The sequence below is a fragment of the Corvus brachyrhynchos genome, unplaced genomic scaffold, assembly GCF_000691975.1.
Source record: "Corvus brachyrhynchos isolate BGI_N302 unplaced genomic scaffold, ASM69197v1 scaffold42, whole genome shotgun sequence".
Lineage (NCBI taxonomy): Eukaryota > Metazoa > Chordata > Aves > Passeriformes > Corvidae > Corvus > Corvus brachyrhynchos.
In genome coordinates this window covers 481,080-502,651 of record NW_008237242.1, presented here as the reverse complement: position 1 = coordinate 502,651, position 21,572 = coordinate 481,080, and the positions used below count along the sequence as shown (strand labels likewise).

The window sequence follows — 21,572 nt, the reverse complement described above, 5'->3', positions numbered from 1 at the left end:
CCCGCGCAGGGGAACACAAAACAACCAGTGGGGAACGAGGCTGACCAGGGGCAGGGAAACCCCGTGCCTCCCCCCAGGGCCCCTCTCCCAGGACCACATGGCAGGGGGAGGAGACCCAACGTGTAATGAAATATCAGTTGTGATCAATATGTTATTTTATTTGGAACCTGATTTTTAGTGTAGCTTTGGTTTGTTTTCCATACATTAGTACAAATATATTTTAACATAATTTCTATCTTCATTCTTACATGACTTGTAGGAACATAAGGACGCAGGGTTCCTCTAGAGTGGGTGTAAACATGAACTACCATGTGAGAATCTTGATTTTAGTCATGAACTAACCTTGAGTGTGCTTGTGTTCTTTTTGATCAGTGTCTTTTCCTATTTCTTATTCCTTCTTCTGTTGCAGAAAGCCCTATGTCCTTTTAACTTTGATTTTATCTTGCCCAGTATTCCTCCAAAAGGAATGAACTTGAAATCTTTGTTGTTTATTCACTAGTAATTCTTTTAAAAGAATTTTAAGTTTAGATTTGTCACATCAGTCATTATTGTTTTCTAAGCATTTGTAGTTATTTCTTTCTTTGTTTTGCAGCTGAAAAGGTACTTACAAAAATTAAGTAATTAATTAAATTTTAAGGTAGTTGTGAAAATTAGCTTCCTTTCCTAACTATAGTCCTATTCTTTTCTTTTATACAGATGTAAAATACATGATGTCAGCACAACTGTGTTTGCAACTGTCACTTGTTTCAAAGTTGCTAAGAATTAATGCTGGGGGTTTGCTGTAAGTGCTTTGTCTAATAACATCAGCTGTCCTTCTAAATGTGGTTGTATTTCCTATAAAAGTCTAACTCCTAGATTAAACTCCTTCATCATTAAGGTTTAAAATGTCTAATTAATGGTTTGGTTGTGCATTAACATTATTTTTAAAATGTGTAAAATATTTTATAACAGTGATTTCACAGAGCATTGATAATGCAAGATGCTCGTAGTCTTTATAGACTGAACACTCTTTTAAAAAATAATTTAAACAGTCTGTCATTTTCCAAAAGCCCCTTAGTTTCTTTTCAATGTATTTTCAATGTGCACATTTTGTGTGGTTCAGTCACCTGTGTAAATAACAGCTTTCTCAGAACTGAAATGAGCAAATAATTACTAACAATTTTGCATAAGCATTATTTTATTAAAAATAACTTTTCACAAGTTTACTCAACAACACAAACCATGAGGAGACTAAAGTACAAAGAGTATACAACAAATGCTCTTACTTTTTTTAACTGTGGTTGTGCTACTACACCTACTACATCTTGCTGATCACTGTACTATCTTAGCATATAAGGAAATTGATGCTGTCTCCCTTATTGCATTCTTTCAATCTGGTTTACTTTATTATTTATTTATTTATTTATTTATTTAGGATGTAGTCTGTAGGAAAATAAGTCAAACTATACATTCTACTTTTTTTCTGAAAGTAATAGAATTTATAGTTTTTCCAACTTCCCAGGGCTAAATTGACCAATGTGGGCCAGTCAGATGAACTCTTCATCATTGTTTGTTGGGAGTTTAAAAACCAAACTAAGCAAAGCCAAAAAGACCCCCCAAATCCCACAATAATTTTCTTTACATTTTAAGCCACTGTTCCTGAAGATGGAAGGTCAGTGTCACGGGAAATTGTCTTCATAGTTGTGCTAACCTGATCTTTTTTGTCATCTAAGCTTGTGCACTTGAGGTATTTGAAAAGGAAAATTGAAAACTGATGTATAACCATATTCAATAGGAAAACAATTATATGAGTGGAGTGATGTATTCTTGGTGACCTGTGTTGCTTAGAAACAAACTACTGTCTTGTCAATTGATTAAATGCTTGTCTTCTAATTGTTTTTTACTGGAAAGTCCATTGCAATGCCTGACTCAGGCTCAGACATTCCTCCATTAACCACGAGGTCAAGCTACTATCTGCTGCTTTCCTTTTCTTCAATCTCACTTCATCTCAACTAAAATCACTCAGACACCTCTCAGTGAGCATTTCTTACATAAAGTTACAGTTATTAGTACTGAATTTACCTGGTGCAAGTTGGGTTAGAACACACATGATCACATAGTGCATTTCTGTTACATTAGCCAGTGCACACAAGAAAGGATTTTAAACAGTATTTTATTAACATTAAATTAGTTTATATGTGGCCAGGTAAATAATCTGCCACTAGAAAGTTACCCTGTCAACATTGTTTGAACAAATTTAAACCAATGAAGTAATTTGATACAAGATCTATTCTATGTGTTGTAGTACTGCATGCTTTTGGTGAAGTACAAGAACTTATCTGGCTGGACTTAGAGTTTCAGTTGTTTTGGTTTTTTTTTCTATTAGTTACTGAAGAATGTTTCTAGAATCACAGCTTCCTTGTTCAGCTACAGATCTGATATGTTTCTTTTCTTTTGTTTCACCCTTTATCTTAATTATTGTAAAATCCTTCTTTTGAACTGAAAAACATAGCTGTCTTCTGTATATATTTATGTAAAATATTGCTGCAGTGTGTAGTTTCTCACCATCTCATTTCTATATCTACCTTTAAACTTGTTCCCAAACTTCTCACTTTAGACCCCAAATGCCTCCCTTTCTACGCTAGCCATTATTGTCCACTTTTTAAATTTTCAAGTGGTGTTTTTTTTGCTTTCTCTCATTTTGTATTTCCCACTTGGTAGGAATTTATGCAAACATTCAGTAATTCCCTTACATTCCATGGCTTCTTACTGTGACTTTTGGTCCATGTGCTCATTAATTCAAGAACTGAGTTTCAGAAGTGTTCAACCTGCTTAGGGAATGTCCTTGAAGTAAGTAATAGTAACAAGCTCAGTAGAATTAAGAGCATACAAGAAGATCTTCACAGCTTTTATTCTTTTCCTTACAATGACCTATAGAAAATAGCATTAAATAATCTATTTTCAGGTGAGATATACCTTAAACCTGGACATCATATGCGTTTCTGGATACTGTGGTAACTGCTGTTGTGTTGTCAGGGAAACAGCCTTGTGCTGTAGGCAAAACCAATGAGGATTAAGCAAAGCTATAATATAGCTAAGTCCCTGTGACCTTATCAGGATCAAGATCTGTCAGTTCTTCACTTTGCAAGTGTCCCTCAGGAGTGAGAGAGATATACACAAGTAAAAGCATACCTGCAGTATGCCTGATATAAGTATCAGTCTTGGAGTATTCTAAGAGGTGAAAGCATTTCTCAGTTAGATGGATTAAAAGACTCCGTTTGTGTAAGTAAAATCTTTATAAACTAAATGATAGAAAAGTTTTCATGTGAGCTATGAATGTGGATGAGATAACTGAAATATGATGAACTCTGGAGTCTCATCTTTGTTGAAAATTCACACAAAAATATACCAATATAAAAGTAAATTAAAGTCGCAGTGATAAGAAACAAAGTTTATAGCACTCTGGGATGCAGAGTAGTTGCCAACAGTTTTCAGCACAGTGTTCTTCTTTAGTAGTAAATATTGATGCATGTGTCACTAAAGTAAACTCACACTCCAATATAAATGTATTATTTAATCCCAGTTTTTTTGTATTAAAAGAAGTTAAACATTTCTGTGTAAGTGTTAAATTATTTTTGGTGTTTGTTTCTAATGCAAAATAGAATGTTACACATTAGCTGAATTTTCATAAAAAATACGAATGAGTGAAGGAGCAACTCCATTTTACATGCTTTGGCAGAGTCTCTGGAGTTTATTGTGCTTTTCTTTCTTGTATTGTTGTGTAATATCAAACATGATTTAATGTCTTTCTTAATTAGCCCTAAGTTTTAATTATTAATCTGCATTTATCAACCATTGTATTTTCTTTTCAAGTATCTCTTGTGTTACATGTCCATTATAAAAAAAAAATTAAATTCAGTGTTAGTTCATCTGGCAGAAAATGCCATATGAATCTTTTTCATTAGTGATACTGTCCCATGTCTTGTGCTGAGAAGGGAGCATCTGAGGCAAAGTGTGAAATGAGATGTCTGATATGATAATGGCTTGACTTCTAACATTACCTTGTGATATATTTTCTTTCTTAGTGATTTGTTTTTTTCCTTCAGGTTAATCTAAACCTCTGGCCAAAGACAGTGGATTCTGTTGATTTTGATTATTCCTTTCTGCCATCCCAGTCCTTTTTCTCAGTGGTCCTATATTTCATTCTTTTTAATATCTGATTATTTAAAATACCTGGGTGTTTGGCTCAGAATGATTGTCTTTACCATTTCATCAAAGTTACAGAAAATTTCTGTGTATAAGAAAGCAAGTGTATTATCAAAATAATTGTATTATCAAAGCAAGTTCAGGCATTTTGCATCATGTTTAAAGCCATTATAGAAAACTTGAAATTGCCCTGATTTTATTGCCTCATTTCTGAGAGCAGCCACTTTCCTGATAAGGTATTTCTATCAGAACATCAGGGGAATAAATTAAGCAAGAGGACAGTGAAGATTTGGCCACTGCTGTGAGTTCAATATGATATCAGCCTTCTTAACTATGTAAAATGAGCTGTAGAAAAGTTAGAGATGAGACCATATTCAATACTTTAAATATTTAATGCTTACATATTTAAGAACAGAACAACATCAAAGTTTTTAGAATACATGCAGCAGTTGACTTAGACTGCAGCTTATTTTTTGGAAGAAAAATGCACTGTGATGAAAAACAGAACATTAATTTGCAAAGTTAAAGGATTAGGAAACATGTTGTACCTTTCTCCTTCCTGCTTCCTCTTTTATTATTAATTTTTTACTTTTAGTTTTCAAATTAAGTACAGAACTGCATACTTTTCTTAACGTATTATCTACATCTCAGACTTTTTTCCCTTCTTGCATTTTTTTTCTAATTTTGTACAAATAAATCTGTCCTTATTTTCTCTTGGTCCACCCTGTATTAGAGCTCACTAATATGAATGACCTTGACCAGTAATGACTAAATTAGAAAACAATAAGTAGAATCCAACTTTTTCTTTTTCTTTTCTTTAAACCAACTAACTAGTTCAACAGTGTTCCAGTAAATTACTGCAAGTTGTCTACTACCCTGCTGGTTTCTGGGATAATCTGCAATCCTGAACAATAGTGATAGCAGCAGCAGTCTCTCCAGTTGTTTTGTTTGTGGACAAAGAGGCAGATCAGCCTTTCCCAGCTCATGGAGTGCATTAGGTGAATCCAGGACATGTCATCCTCCCTGTGCATGTGCTGTGCAACTGATCCATGAGTGCATAACAGGTCTAAGATATTTCTGAAGCTGTCGATTTACAGCAGGCCATCTGTGCATGGCCCAAGGCCATGTGTCCAGGTGTTCCAACTTGTTTAGCAGATATCTGTTCTTCCATGTGAAATGCTGGCAAATACAGTTTTCTCTGTAATTTTAAATTACTGGTGTAACTTTGGTCCATCTATTCAAAATACCATGTACCATGGACATTTAATTTTTTGGATCAAATTCAGACATGAATTCAGAACTAGTCATTGGAAAAATGTTATGGTGAAGTCAGCTTAATTCTGTAATATCAATATGGAGGAAACCAGAACTAGACTTACAGTACTCTACTCATGTCTGATTTTTCTTCCTCTTTTATCTTATATGGCTACGGACAGTGCTGTAAAATACAAGAACAGTTTACAAAATCAAAATATTCACATTTGTCATATATTGACAACACAACCCCAGAGAAAAATGAGGTTATGGAAGACCTCAGGTGTTTAGGTTGCTGTTTTCAAAAGACTGAACAGAGAACTGTAGGTTTAATTGAAATAAAGAAAAGCATAATGTCCAAGCTCTGATTTAGTCCAAAGATCTCCTCAAATCTAATTCTTGTGAATTATATCTCCAAAGATTACGGAACATTAATTCCATGATTTTTATGAGATTGTGTGTTTATAGGAATAGACTGCATTCATTATTTCTGCACTGCATTGTAATATGTTGAATTTGGTGCACTATACATAACACAAGTATACAAATCTGTAGGTTGGATGGGTTTTTTTCCTATGCTTATTGTTTTCTAATTTACTTTTAGACTTCTGATGTACATGTTTAAGAGTTAAATTTCTCATGAAGGTAACTTAGTAGCCATAAATCACCTTCTGAATAGGTTTGTATGAGTGAAACACTCAGCCTTGGAACACACTTATTCAAGTTATGAAATACAGATGCTATGGTGGGTATATTAATTAAGTAATGTGTGGTTTCTTAAAAGAAGGACATATAACAATATGCTGTTGTCTATCAGTTTCAAGTGAAAGACTGCCAGCCACAGCAGCTATCTGTGAACAACTGAATGTATTTGTAGTAGCTGTCTTTGTGTCACTGCAATAATAAGTAGCAATAGATAGATAATCCTAACAGAAATCAAAGACACTAACAACTAACCAGGAGTATCTCATGCTTTTGCAAATTCCTTGCCCTATCTTTTTTATATGGAAGATGATGCAAAATGCTTATATCAGCATATTCATATTCGTCTGCGTACTTGACTGCATGTTTTATCATTTGCTCCATTAGTATTTATTTTACTTGTGTTTTGTGTACAAAAATAATCAAACAAATAGAAAAATAGGTAGTGGTAGGCTTTAGATCTATGGATATTCTTTACAAACAACTCACTGTGGGTGTGTTTTTGTGTGTGTGTGTGTTTTACACATTGATTTTCTGTTTGCAAACCAGTTTAAACTTAGAGAGAGGATCAACCCAAAACTTCAGTTATAAGGCTGTTATCACTATGTTTGACTTTATATCCTCCTTAAAATCAAACTATTTGACAGCAGCAGTAGTTAATCATGCCGCCTTGAGGCTTACTGTGATCCAACAAGCAGCATGCAAGCTAGACAGTGCTTAAGGGTGCTCCCTTATGGCTCACTTCATCTTTCAGGAGACAACAAATGAATTCAAGTAGGGAGTAGTAGCTAAATGCCTCCTCTCATGCCTGTCCACATCCTAACTCAGAGAGCAAGGAGGCTGCTGCAGAGGTACAGAACAGTGAAGTCATAGCTCTGCACTGAAGGAAAGTGAAGTGTGGCTTTCACAGCTGTCCTCTCTCTGTAAAAGGGAAGGTGTTTCATTTCAGAATCAAAGTCGTTTGGCTTAATTACCTGTGAAAACTGTGTAATACTTGACAGCAATATGTGGCATGCTACCCTGTAATTTCATTTTCAAACTGTTTAAAAAGGGAAAGTTTGGGGAAGCCTCAATGCTTCTTGGGCTTTTTGATCTCTTGGTAAGTGTTGTGCACATTTGCAGATTATTTATTAAAACAATATAAAACATGCATGTTTTCCACTATTACTTTTATTTGAAGCACCAGTGTTTCAGTTTAATGTTTCAGAAGTGATAGAATCAAGTCCAGAAAATAGGAAAATCAAGAAAAATTCAACTGCTTTGCTAACATTCTTTGTTGTCCCCATTTTGAGTCTGCAATTTAGGTAAAACTTGAGTAAATGCTGGTGTAAATATCTCTGAGAGATATTACATTCTTCGGAAGCAATAATATTCAGCCTGCTTCAGTCTAAGAAAAACACACAGAGGATCATTTAGCTTAACAGTTCTGTTTTTTAAGGGTATTAACAGGCCCACATCCAAGAAAGTGATTATTTCAGTGCTTGTTGCTTAGGATTTATATTAAGGCACATGGTTGCTAACATAAAACTGTTCTGCTTCCTTAGGAAAAGGTATTTAAGTCCTCTCAGGCACGAAAACACGGAAGTGGCTGCAGTGGATCACAGCTGTTCATTTTTCCTATATTCAGCCTGTGGTTGAAGTTCATAACCCATTCTACAGAGAAAAAGGAAAGAATATTGCATTTACAGAATAATCATCTTAATAAAGAAAATTTCATGTTAGATTCTTGCTGCTTGTGAGGCTTGATTTATATGCAAAGACTGCTCAGTTGAGTAAAATGGAGAAAATGAAGAAATGGTGAGTTACTTCTCAGTTTTCTTGAGTAAAGGAGAACAGTATGACAAATAGAAGGAAAAAAACCAGAGAGGCCCACAAATTGACAGTGACACAAGTAGCTGACTGTCTTCTGAATAGTCAGTATTTGATGGATATTGCCTGACCAAGTACAACAAAGAAATTGGGTAAAATTCAGGACAAAATTTTAGGGAGGGGATATGATTGTCTGTCAAGAACATAGTGAGAACGTTGGATATATCATAAAGAAACTTTTGGGCTATTGAGTGATGTTAATTACATGTCCTGATACATAGGTTAGATAACAGTTGTAAGAGTTCTGATATGAGATGTCTGAAAAGCTCCATGTTCAGCCTCTGATAGCAAACAAGACAAGCACTGCAATGCTGCCTTTTAGCATTTCTTTCTGCACTTTGGTATTTACAGTTTCTGAGTCATAGAAGCCCAGTATATTTTCATTGCATCATTTGTTGTTTTATAAGCCCACACTGTTATCTCCTTTCTAAGTTACACAGTCCAGGTCTTTTTTCTCTTTTGTATGGGTTGTTTGTTTTTTTTCTTACATCTTTCCTTGTATTTTTAACGTTATATTAAAATTCCTGTCTGAATTCCTTCTGTTATTTCCTGTGGTTTTTTTCTTTTTTGATAGAGTATGTTTTAAACTAAAATCAGTAATACTAATATATAGATACGGCTTTGATTTCTGTAGTCCATATGAACACTGATAATACTGTCCAACATTCTATTCTTAGAGCATCTGTATAAAAGAGAGGGATTTTTTTGTTAGTAGGTTTCTTTCTTAGTACATCCATTTGATTTCATCTTCATTATAGGTACAACTACTTGGGTTTTTTTCTTTCAGTGTTCACTGAGTTTGTAGGTACCAAGAAAATTGTATTTGCTAATGTGATTTTCAAAGTGGAAATGAAATCTATGCATGTTCTCTTGGTTATAGAGCAGAGCTCAGATACAAACCACAGTCAACTTGCATGTCTTATACGCTGCTGCTTATGGAGATTGGACTAGAGTTTCCTGCTGTTATCTCAGTAGTCATTTGAAATAATAGAACTTCTAAGAGTTGAGGTTACAAACACCCTGTTTAACAGAGCGATATGGTGTTTGGACAACCAGAATCACAGTTAGGCAAGCAGATACTTTTCATCCAGTCGTCGCTTTTATCAGGTGTCTGATATGTTCTTAAGTGTTCAGGATCTTGGGTTTCAAGCCTATTGAATTCCTTAGCCTATGATATTAGGTGTAGTTTATAGGTCCCACACTGTCTAGCAGGGCACATTCATTTTGCACAGGGTAAATGTCACCCTGGAACTTCATCCAAGAATTTTCAGCTTATGTATCTTTTAAATCTTCTAAAAATATAATATACAAGCTTCAGTAGAACCCAGCAGAAAAAACCTAATTTCTTGCATATTTTACACGGTACTAGACAAAAGTGATACTTACCCTACTTCTACAAGTCAAACATATGCTTTTTCCTTTAAAACTCCTTTCAAATATCAGACTTCAGTTTTGGATAAGGCAGAAACTTAGACTGGTTATAACAGGTATTGGGTCTGCAGGAACAACAGGTATTAGATACATAAGTTTCTGTTTTACTGACCATGTGAACCACACATAAACCTTTAATATAATCTGGCATGTGTACATGACTGCTGCATTACATTTTCTTAACAAGGTTCTGTTTAAATTTCCCATTTATTCACTGGCATTTTGACAACTCCAGAAACAGGTCTGGCAGGATTTTTAAAAATAAATATTCTAATCTGTTTTACAATGCTACAATTTTATTTTTTTCATAGTAGTATTCAACTTGGCTTTCCCATACAGCTGCGTTAATGTCTTTGATTACTTCATTTCAGGTAAAAATTCCCTCTAAATTTTCTTTTCCTTGGCATGTCTGCAGTAGATACCTCCTATACACTATCTTCATGAAAGGAATTGGGTAGGACTCTAATGGCCTGTGAATATTTGCCAGTACATGATCAAAAATGTAAACAGAACTGTGTTTCAAGTTCTGCAATTCTTGGATTGAGTAGCTCAGTTGGAAGGGACCTACAATGATCATCTGGTCCACCTTATTATCACAGAATCATAGAATAGTTTGGTTTGGAAGGGACCTTAAATATCACCTAGTTCCAACCCCCTTGTCATGGGCAGGGACACTTTTCACTAGACCAGATTTCTCAAAGTCTCTTCCAGTCTGGCCTTGAACAGCTTCAGGAACAGGGCGTCCACAGCTTCCCTGGGCAACCTGTTCCAATGCCTCATGACACTCCCAGTAAAGAATTTCACCCTAATGTGTAATATAAACTTACACTCTGTCAGTTTAATGACACTCTGCCACGTCCTGTCACTATACGCCCATGTAAAAAGTTCTTCTCCATCTTTCCACATATTATGTATTGGAAGCCTGCTCTAAGGTCTCCCCAGACCCTACTCCTCTCCAGGCTGAATATACCCAACTCTCTCAGCTTGGCTCCAACAGGTCTGTGTCCTTATGTTGGCGGCCCCAGAGCTGGATGCACCACTCCAGGTGGAGTCTCACAAGACCAGAGTAGAGGAAGAGAACCACTTCCTTTGATCTGCTGGTCACATCATTCTTTGGATGCAGCCCAGGACACAACTGAGTTTCTGGGCTTGCAAGCACATGTCACTAGGTCATGTTGAACTCCTCATCCACTTATAGCCCCGAGCCCTTATCCCTAGGTCTGCTCTCAATCCTTTCTCGTCCCGGCCTGTACTTGTGCTTGGGATCGCCATGACCCAGGTGCAGGACCTTGCACTTGACCTTGTTGAACTTCACAAGGTTCACACAGACCTACCTCTCAAGACTGTCATGTACATGTCCAGTCCCTCTGGATGCCATCCCTTCCCTCCAGTGTGGTGACCACACCACACAGCTCAGTGTCATCAGTGAGGGTGCCCTCAATCCCCCTGTCCATGTCACCAGCAAAGATGCTGAACAGTGCTGGTCCCAGCACTGAGCCCTGAGGGACACCACTTGCTGCTGGTGGTGTCCCTTACTTGGACATCAAGCTATTGACTACAACTCATTGAGTTCAACCATCCAGCCCATCAAGATATTCAAGACTGATTCCTGTTCTTAGGACTCTCCAATGGTTCCTGTGCCCCCATGAAATTTGTTCCTTAGGATTTGGGGATTTTCCTAAGCATAAACCATCTACTGATCATACTGATTTGCTTACCCTTTATAATTGCAGTCTTTACTGATAATTTTAAGTTTTCATAGAGTCTAATATAACCAACTTGTATGCAGTATTATTTAAATACACGATGAATTTTACTTTTGCTGAAGAAGTTGAGTTGGTAAGCCCTCAGGTTTGTGGTCTTTTTTAACAACTCTCTGGGTCTTGAGAGGATATGATTAAAACTTTCATTCATTTTTTTCTAACTTGGAGTATTATTAGAAGATAGTGTAAATTTATAAGTCTGAATTTTCATCTGCTTAAAATCATCATAAGTCACTTTGAAACAATGCAGCCAATTACCCTGTTGGGTTTTAAAAAAGAAAAATAAAACCTTACAAAAAGTATGTCTATTTTTGGAAGATATTTAAATATAGAATAGTTGGCTTTCTCAGGTATGAAAAACCTGTATTTAGTAGAATCATAACTTTTTGAAAATATATTATTAGTTATTTATTATTGTGGCTTCTTGATGGCTTCTTTAAAGAATAATTCTGTATTCTTTGTCCAACTATATTTATCATAGTTTTTCCATTCTTTTCCACGATTAAAAAATACTTGTATTTTCTTTTATTCTTTATCTTTCTTATCTCTCTTAAATTCCTTGTGTTCCATTCTGTGGATTACTTCACATGTATAAGTTACTTGTTAAACTGTCCCTCTCAGAAATCTAGGGAAGGGTGATACAAGTCAAATGTTGTTATTGATGCCAAAACAAAATACATTGCTATTGAATTGATTCTAATAGTTAAGCTAGGGGCACAGTGTTGTAGATACAGACTCATGGACTCATTTTCGTTGGAAATAACCTTTAAGTTCAAAGAGTGCATTAAGTCAGCCTGAACCAGCAGCAAAAGCAGTAGCTGTGAGAGAATGAGAGAACATCAGGATAACATTGATTCAGTGTTTCTTTTGTGTATGATTTGTTATTTTTCTAAGATACTGCAGAAATTGATTTAATAAATTGTCTGCTTAGTTGGCATTTAATATTCACTTATCTTGCATTGCCGTGGCTGTTCTGTTCTGCAGCTTTTCCCACGGTGAACCGAACTAATTTACAATGTTGTCAGGCTGCAAATGAGTAGGAAAGAGAACTAGTGCTTATCTTACATTCAGGGCTAAAGGAGGTGAACCTAGGCATGTACACTAGCAAAGTGCTTTGGAAAATGCTGTAAATAAGATGGGTTGCATATCAACACTAATAATTTAGTGACTTTGGAGTCATGTCCCTTCAACACTACTGAGTCCTTTTCATTTAGTTTTGACAATTTGCAATAGTTCATTTTATTATTCTGTTCCAGATCTTGTACTGTTATGTGCATTTGAAACAGGTTTTCCAATACATCCTCTGTAAGGAAAGCTCTTTCTGGTTTGGTTTTTTTTCTGACAGCCTCTCATGGTGCCACTGAAAACTCTTCATGACACTTACAAGTCAATACTTTTTAACAAGGTCACTCATTTAATTTTTTTCTTGAAAGTAAACCCTGGATTGGTGGATATATGAATTTTTTTTTTTGTGTTGGACATGAAGTAAAGAATATGATGGATACAGTTGCAGATTAGTTCCTTAATAATATAAATTTGGACATAAATGATGTCCTGTCCTTTGCTGAGAACTAACTGAGGACCTTTTTCACCTCTTGTGGGTTTACTGACTGGATTCACGGAAATAATCCATTATAATATTGTAAACTTTTACCTCAGCAATGCACCCCTGTGTAATTTACCTGGTTTACATTATTGTTTGCTTCTTGCTCCTAGGTTTCTTGGTCTCTCATAGTATGTCACAGGCACTGTCATCATCCTAGTCCCCCTGTCAGTATTACAGTCTTAAAAATCCTGTGCTTTCCTACTTAGGTGAGAAATCCCAATCCACACTGATCCTATTTTCCTTATTAATCCTGAGAACTCATTTATCTGATTTGATTCAGGTATTTTAGTGTTTAACACTACTCCTCTGTTGCAGTGAACAGTTTTTCCGATGTTTTGTGTACTGAGCACAATAAGCTTTTAATTTATTATTTTCTTTCACTGTGTTTTTATGTGTTTACAATGTTATTAAAGCAATTTAAACCCAGCCATTTTGGTTCCCCCATTTTATTTCTTGTACTGTGCTTTGTATGTGTTTTCCTACCTTTGGTAGTACTTTTTGAGTTACCATACCAGGTTTAAGTGCAACTCTATTCTTAATCAACCAAATCCTCACATATCTGCAAAACAATACAAGTAAGTAATTTCTTAACTTCTTTACTTGCCTTTCATTTCCACCAGTACAATATAAACTTTATAACATTACTGTCTTAAAATTGAGTATGCCTAAAAAAATTTTACTTGATCACTATGAGATTAGGAAAAAAGGGAAATACAGAAGTTAAAGAAAAGCAATCAAATCTGAATTCCAGAGTCTAAGTGGAGAACCACATAGGTATGAATATGAAATGTTTATGGACTAATATATGTTTTATGGGAGGAGGCTGAAATTTTCATCATGCATAGTAGTAGGGACAAATTATTTTTGAGATCCGCTAAGAAATGCACTTATGCAATAGATCATACATGATTCTACACTTTCCTGATATCTTGAGTCACTGTTCTACACTTTCAAGAGACTGAGAAGGTTATGAAATAATAGGATTTCCAGTATTAAATAATAGAAGGTCTGTACAAAAAGTTAGAGGAAATTGCAGGATTTTTTGTTTTGTTTCTTAAATATTAATTTCCTACTTTAAACCTTTTCTAATTTTCTAGGTATTGTAGAAGCCATTTTAATTGAGACTGTGAGATTATTTGCATTAAATGCTACAGTGGTTTTCATTCTCAGTCTTCTTTTGCATGCTTGACAGTACTTCAGATTTGAAGTAATGATGAACTGCACAGTTACTGTTTTGTTGTTTCAAACTCAGAATATCTTGGAAAGACAACTTAGATTTTAGCCTGGTTCTGGATGCATGAAACTCTCCTTTTCCATCACATTCAAGCATGAAGTTTATTTTTATGTTGCACTCTTTGGCTATAGCCTCCTGGAAATTATTTTGATTTGCTTTTTTTATTCAGTGCAAAGGAAAGGGCATTCAGAGAAGGAGTTTTGGTTGTATTTTTGGTCTGTTTAATAGCAGGAGAAAACATCAAAACAAGACATTTGATCATGACAGAAATAGAAAAAAAAATCAAATTAGAAGAATTTTCAGTATAAATAGATGTATAATTGCAATGCCATAGCCCTTGAATTTCTGTAATTACACATACTCAAAAAAACCTCTATGTCATTGCCATAATGAAAAAGCCATCATTTCTCTTCAAAAGCACTTCAGAAAGCAAAATTCAGACAGTCTGCCAGCATATTCAATTTGTCCATCTCTCACAAAAATTGTACACTATCTTCAGTAAGGAAATTGGTCTTCTGTCAAAAGCAAAGTAATTACAAGAATTTCTCAGAAAAAAAAGCGTTGCTCTCATCACTTCTTGGAATTAAAATTGTAACTATTTCTCTTCCCCTTGCTCCCTCATCTGTTTAATTTCATGAGTATATAGGTCCCTGACCTTGGCCTGATTGACAAGGGAAGTTAAAACTGCAAGCACTTACTATTCCTTTCCACACATCAGTGAAATGATGTTAGGAATATTAAATGGATGAACACAGCTTCACTAATATTTAAATTATGGAAGGTATAATGTATGCCATTTCATAGTAAACAGTTTACTTTATAATATGATTTTTTTTTCAGTCAGTAAAAATCTGAAATACTATGATTAGAAGAAAAATGGATTAATTGTTTTTATGTATGATAAACATGTCAGTATATTGTGTACTTCCTGCTAGAATTTACTTTATTTGTTTACAATTATACAATTAGCAAATATTAGTAAACATGAACCTACAGACTGGTTATGCCCTCCATGATCCCTGAACTGCTCCTTTCAAACACAATTTTACTCTCTCTCATCTTTTCCCAGCCTCCAGATAGTAACAACAAGGCTGCTGTTTGATCAGCAGTTGTGTACATTCCATATGTCAGGTTATGAATTCTATTAGAGAAGTAAAATTGAACAGAATGTGGAAGTTGCCAAAAATTATTAATAAAAATTGTCAGCAAAGCTAAGATTGCTTTCAAATTGGGCATGAAGTGTTCTGTAGATACACTCACAGTTTTGGTTTTTTTTAGAGACCTCAATATTCATACTAAGATCCCAGAACCCACAATAAAATGTGTTGGAAGAAGGAGACTAAAGGAGAGTTAAATTATCAGGCCGTATTGCCTAGCAGTGATTTCTTTAATTCTCATTTGAACTTCTCTTTCTAGCTTCTGTGTTCTTTGAAGACTCTCACTCATAAACCATAAAAAGTGTGTTGATATTACAGCTTGTATTTCTTCCCTACTACAATATATAATTTTTCATCCTTTCTCAGTCCTTCATTACTATTTTATTCGAAGAATGTATAACCCAGCATCTCATTCAGAGTTCAGTTCCAAGGCTTAAGTTCATCAAGATGAACAAGATTCTCACATTATTTTTGTGCTGGTCATGGGAGAAGATTGAAAAGAGATGAAGGGATGAAAAGAAGGCTGGGTATCCCACTGGACACAAGTGAAGTCTTCGTAGTCCATTGGACCTGATGATATGCGTCCCAGAGTCCTGAAGGTATTGACTGATGAAGTTCCTAAGCTGCTCTCCATGATATTTGAAAGCTTATGGCAGTCAGTTGATGTTCTAGGCAACTGGAAAAAGGGAAATGTACCCATTTTTAAAAAGAGAAGAAAGAACAGCCCTGGAAACTACTAACCTGTCAGCCTCACCTCTGTCCCTGGGAAGATCAGGGAACAGATTCTCCTAGAAACTGTGCTGAGGCATTTGGAGCTCTATTCGGGACAACCTGCACAGCTCCACCAAGGGAAGTCCTGCGTAACCAAACTGTTGACTTTCCATGATGGAGTGACCACATCAGTGGATGAGGAGTGGGTTACAGATTTCATTTATCTGGCCTTCTGTAAAGCCTTTGATATGATCCACCACACATCCTTCTCTTGAAATTGGAGAGACATGGGTTTGATGAGTGGACTGTTTTGTAGGTAAGGAATGGGTTTGACGGCCATATCCAGTGGTCAACTAATGGACATCAGTGACAACTGCTGTCCCTCAGGGGTCCATGCTGGGACAAGGGTAATTTGATATCTTCATTAATGACATAGACAAAGGGATCCAGTGAACCCTCAGCAAGTTTGCAGGTGACACCAAGCTGAGAGATGTGTTTGACACACTTGAAGGACAGGATGCCATCCAGAGGGACCTGAACAAGCTGGAAGAGTGGGCTTATGGGAATCTCATGAGGTTTAACTAGACCAAGTGCTGGTGCTACATCTGAATTGACGCAACCCCTGCAATCAACCCAGTTTGCGGATGAACAGACCCAAGAGCAGCCCTGCCTAGAAAGACTTGGAGGTGCTAGTAGGTGAGAGGCTGGACATGCCCCAGGCATGCCACTCACAGCCCAGAGAGCCAAACGTGTCCTGGGCTGCATCCAGAGCCCCATGGGCAGCAGGGGAGGGAGGGGATTGTGCCCCTCTGCTCCGCTCTGCTGAGACCCACCTGGAGCACTGCATCCAGCTCTGGGGTCCCAGCACAGGAAGGACAGGGACCTGCTGGGGTGAGTCCAGAGGAGGCACATCGATTTGTTCAGAGGGCTGGAGCACCTCTGCTATGAGGAAAGACTGAGAGAATTGGAATTGTTCAGCATGAAGAACAAAAGGCTTCAGGGCTACCTAATTGTGGCCTTCCAGTACCTGAGGGGAGCCTACAAGAAAGATGGAGAGCAGCTATTTACAAAAGCATATGTCTTAGTTTAAGACAATTTAAAGGGGAACACTCTAAAATGAGTTGCCCACCCCAACAGGTTTAGCCAATCCCTTTCCACCAATAAGGAGAAAATGAATACGGGCAGGTGTAAGTGAAAAAATTAGTTTGCCAACAAATGAAACTGCAACAGGCAAAAAATAACAGTAAATAATCACTAGATACAAAATTTCTAAAACATACTCCCTGAGAACAAAGAGAAACTCAAAATGCCAGAAATGCCTTTTTCGGGGCTGGTGTCTGCCACAGGCAACTGGGTGAGGGGAGACAAAGGGAAAAGATGGCAGCAAACTCTCCCCCCAAGATGGCGGCAAACCGTCCCCCAAGATGGCGGCCTTTGCACAGCCCGGGAGACAAAGGGAAATTATGGTGGCAAACCCTGACAAGAAGGTAGGAGATATGGAGCAGTTCTAGTGGCAGATGGAGACCTGCTGGTTTGTGTGGGGTTAGCTCTGCTGCCCACCGCCTCTTCCTGCCACATCCAGGACTCCACCAGTGTCGGTGGTGCTGCTGTCTGCCCAGCCACTGTGTGGGGTTAAAACTGGCCTGTTGGCACTGACCTGGCCCCAGGGACCAGCTCAAGCTCCATGCTGCTCATAGGGTTTGCGAAGTTCACTTCAAAACAGTTTTTGCTCGTGAAAGCCCAGAAAAAACCCAACCACCTGAAGCAACCCTCTCCAAAGCGGAGCCTCCACCTTCTGCAAATGCTTCCATGAAAGAGAGGGCTCCTTGCTTCCAGGCTCCAACTTAAAAAGGATCTGAGCAACACCACTCTTCCCTTCCCCCCACCTCAGTATCCTGTTCTGGCTGCGATACTGGATCATAAGGAGACAGTAAGGATTTTCTGGGACACAGACAGTTACGGAATACAAAAACGTTTTGGGTTACCCATGACAACATGGAGTGGCAGGACAAGGGGGCGTGGCTTCAAATTGATAGAGAGTAGGTTTGGATTAGATTTTGGGAATATATTCTTTACTATGAGACTGGTACCTGAACAGGTAGCTCAGAGAAATTGTGGATGCACCATCACTGTGAGTGTTCACGTCCAGGCTGGATGGGACTTCAAACAACCTGGTCTAGTTGAAGGTGTCCCTGCCCAAGGCAGGATGCTTGGAACTATGGGATTGTTAAGGTCCCTTCCAACCTAAGACATTCTATAGTTCTGTGGTTCTATTCCCACATGTCCTCTCACTGGATACCAGGGACAAGAGCACTGCACCTCCCTCTGCACTTCACCTCCAGAGGAAGCTGTACAGAGCAATGCATTTCTCTCAACTAAACAAAGCTTGGCATCATTCAAGCTCAAATCTCTGAGTTCTTTTTAATGGACCTAGTTCTGATTTTCAGTTTGAACATGTTTAGAGGTTTTTCTGTGTAGATTAACACAGAAAAACACAGTTTGAAGCAGTGGTCTCAAAATGATCATATTTTAATATGTTTATTACTATTTCTGACTCTTCATTGCTTGATCTTTAGCTTTAGCATTTGAAAACTGTAGTACGACATCAGAATGACTTGCAACTACAGCAGATTTCAGAGCCTTCTGAACCAAAATCCAAGATGATAACAGATAAGAGAGCTCATGTGTATGTTGCAGAGCAGCTGAGAGCTCAGAACTTCCAAGAAGAGCAAAGAGCCCAAGATACTTAAAAGTGACTACTTATTTTTATAGACTTCTGAAGAAGTATTTCCTGAAGGTTATGTGCTTAATGAGTTAGTTAAAGCCAGTGTGAAGGCTTCTTGATTCTGTGCTACACACTCACATTTATCTAAGAACAAAGAAAAGTGGTGTGCATGGAAATAAAGCCAATGTACTCTTATGAGACCTTAAAAATGTATTTAAGCATCACTTGATGTTGAGAGTATTTGCATATTGTCAAGCATGGAAAATATTTATAGATTTGAAGACAAAGTGCACGTTTCACACCTTGTATGGGTTTGAGATGTCCTTGTAAAAGAGGTCTGTGTCATTCTTCTTTTGTGAAGAAAAGATGAAGCGCTGTACAAAAGCAGGAAAATGACAGAAGGGCACCTATAGTGGGTATGGCCTCAGAACATCTTGTACTTCTGTGTAGCTATTCCGATGAGGTAAAAAAGGAGGAAGAAATTTCTTTAGACATGGAAACACTCATCCAAAGCAGAGTTCATAGTTTATATAGAGGAAATGGCCTGGTATTCAGGGGGTGTTGAACCACATTGACAAAGTAGTTGACTAATTTGATGTGTATTTTATATGGCTAATGAAGGAAGAGAGTCTTGCTGTGGTTATTTAGCTGTTCTATTGCCACTGCATGAACAAGAATGGCAAAAAAATGTCCCTTCATGTATCTAGAAAAGAAAATGCAATCAATATGCAAAATACCCAAAAATTTTAAAGAAGATTTCTTAATATCTTATATGATATATATTTTATATGGTTTTGACTTTATGTATAAAAAACATTTTTCTATGCCACGCCACCTTTACCTACATGTATTTGTAGTGCCGTTTAAATGAGTGTAATTTGTATGCCTGTTACTTCTGATGATCTGAGACTCACTATTCAGCAGTACTGTTCCCTCCTGGTATTCCCAGTTTCTGTGCTGTATTCAGACCTGAAGTATGTGAAACATACTGGAACTAGAATTCAACGAAAGCCCTTAAAGGCACTGAGCAAAAACTCTTTTTCTTTAAGGATGTTCTTCTATTGCACCACATTATTTGTTAATGCAGACAAAGCATATAAAGATATACCATTTTCTGATAATTATAATTAAAAGATACATGTTCATCCTCAAATATTGAAAATCTACTAGGATATTGATAAGCTGTCAAAATATTTACAGTTTATGGTGATACTCTAAATGAATTCTACAACATCTACTTCCTGATATAAAAATTGTGATTTATGGGTACAGTGGCTGAAAATATTTTAGGTCAAGTTTTAACTATGGACAAAAGGGAGAGAATTTTTTTTTCTTTCACAACTTTTAGTGATCCTCTTAAAAAAAAGAGAAGAAAAAATAAAAGAAAGAAGGAAAAGTAATTTGCTGAAGACTATAGCCTGATAATCTCTTCTACTTTCTTCCTGGAAGATTGTTTTCCTTCTTGCTTAATTACATTTGCTTCATATATATATACATAGTGTATTACTTCAGACTTATTAAATAGTTTATTGGGGCCATGTGTTGTCTTTTGTTTCAACATACATATTTGAACACAAGATGTTGAATATTCAGCACTGCTTATGAAAAAGGAGACAAAATTAAATAATAACCAAGATTCAAACAGCAATTATAGGGGTTACAAAGCCACCATCAAGACCCATATAAAAGCTAGTGAAGCCAAAAAATTCGTACACAAGAAAAGAGAAGCAAAGGCAATTTTCATCTATAATCTTTTAATGTTAATTATATCAACTCAAAAAACATGATTTTAGCGAGCATTTACTCCTACAAATGCTGCAGTTGTACCATCCAAAAGCTGCCATTAAAATGATATAGTAGACTCAACCAGCAAAGATTGGGCTGACGATTTATATGATTATGATTCTGCATTTGTTTTTTAATAGGAATTGCTTTGATGTAAGAAGAAGTTCTTACTGAATAAATACCATAGGCAGGTCTAATTTGATTGCTGAAACTATTTTAGCTTCTAGTCTACCAAGTACAATATATGAAATAAAAACATTTGTGTTGCATTCTGATTTGTGCGTGGTGAAGTTTTGCACCGTAAGGTTTGAACTGTTCTGTTACACACTATGAAACTTTCTGCTCTACCATTTTTTACAAATGGGCAACAGTAACAGATACATTGAAATGTAGACTATACTAACATAGTTGCTTGATTAATTATCTGGGGTATATAAAGCAGATCATAGACCAGAATATCTTGTTTCAAGTCTTTGCAGGGTGAGGATTATACACTGTGCTAGAGCCTTATGCAAAATCAGAATTATCCTGCAGAATGAACTGCTGCAAAATTCTAGGATTTTCTGGCTGGTGGAAGTAGGTGTAGCTAGGAAGAGGGAAGAGGGAAAGGAAGTGAAAAGTGTAAGAAATCATCTTGCCTTTATTCTTGGTTGGCTGATGCTTACAATATTTTCAGTGTAAGCATTTCTGTTGTACTAACCTGACATGAAAGTAATTCCCTAGTACTTGCTCTGTTGAACCTTCTTTACGTTGCTTTGTGAAGAGAAAGGAAACATAAAATTTTGTGTTACTTCTTCAGAATGTATACAGGGAGATAGAACAGTTTGAGAAGTCTCAAGTGGCAGGAAGTACCTCTGCAGTACACGGCCAGGTGACTGACAGGTAAATTTGAATATTAAATTGTTAAGAAAAGATGGGGATCTAGATCTAGAGATCTAGATCAGCCCTGCCCAGAAAGACTTGGGGGTGCTAGTAGGTGAGAGGCTGGACATGCCCCAGGCATGCCACTCACAGCCCAGAGAGCCAAACGTGTCCTGGGCTGCATCCAGAGCCCCATGGGCAGCAGGGGAGGGAGGGGATTGTGCCCCTCTGCTCCGCTCTGCTGAGACCCACCTGGAGCACTGCATCCAGCTCTGGGGTCCCAGCACAG

General features: G+C 37.0%; 1 protein-coding gene across 6 annotated transcripts in view; it reads left to right on the top strand.

Moving 5' to 3' along the window:
* The window catches only part of PRLR (prolactin receptor), a 135,660-nt gene that overhangs the window by 1,401 nt on the left and 112,687 nt on the right, over window positions 1–21,572 (top strand). For 3 of the 6 annotated variants that reach the window (XM_017730214.1, XM_017730207.1, XM_017730209.1), the window contains one exon: window positions 697–3,261. The exons of 2 other annotated variants lie outside the window; for them this stretch is intronic. The gene's annotated coding sequence lies outside the window, so the exon portion shown is untranslated. The remainder of the gene's footprint in view (window positions 1–696; window positions 3,262–21,572) is intronic. One more of the 6 variants, XM_017730208.1, reaches the window with a different exon arrangement.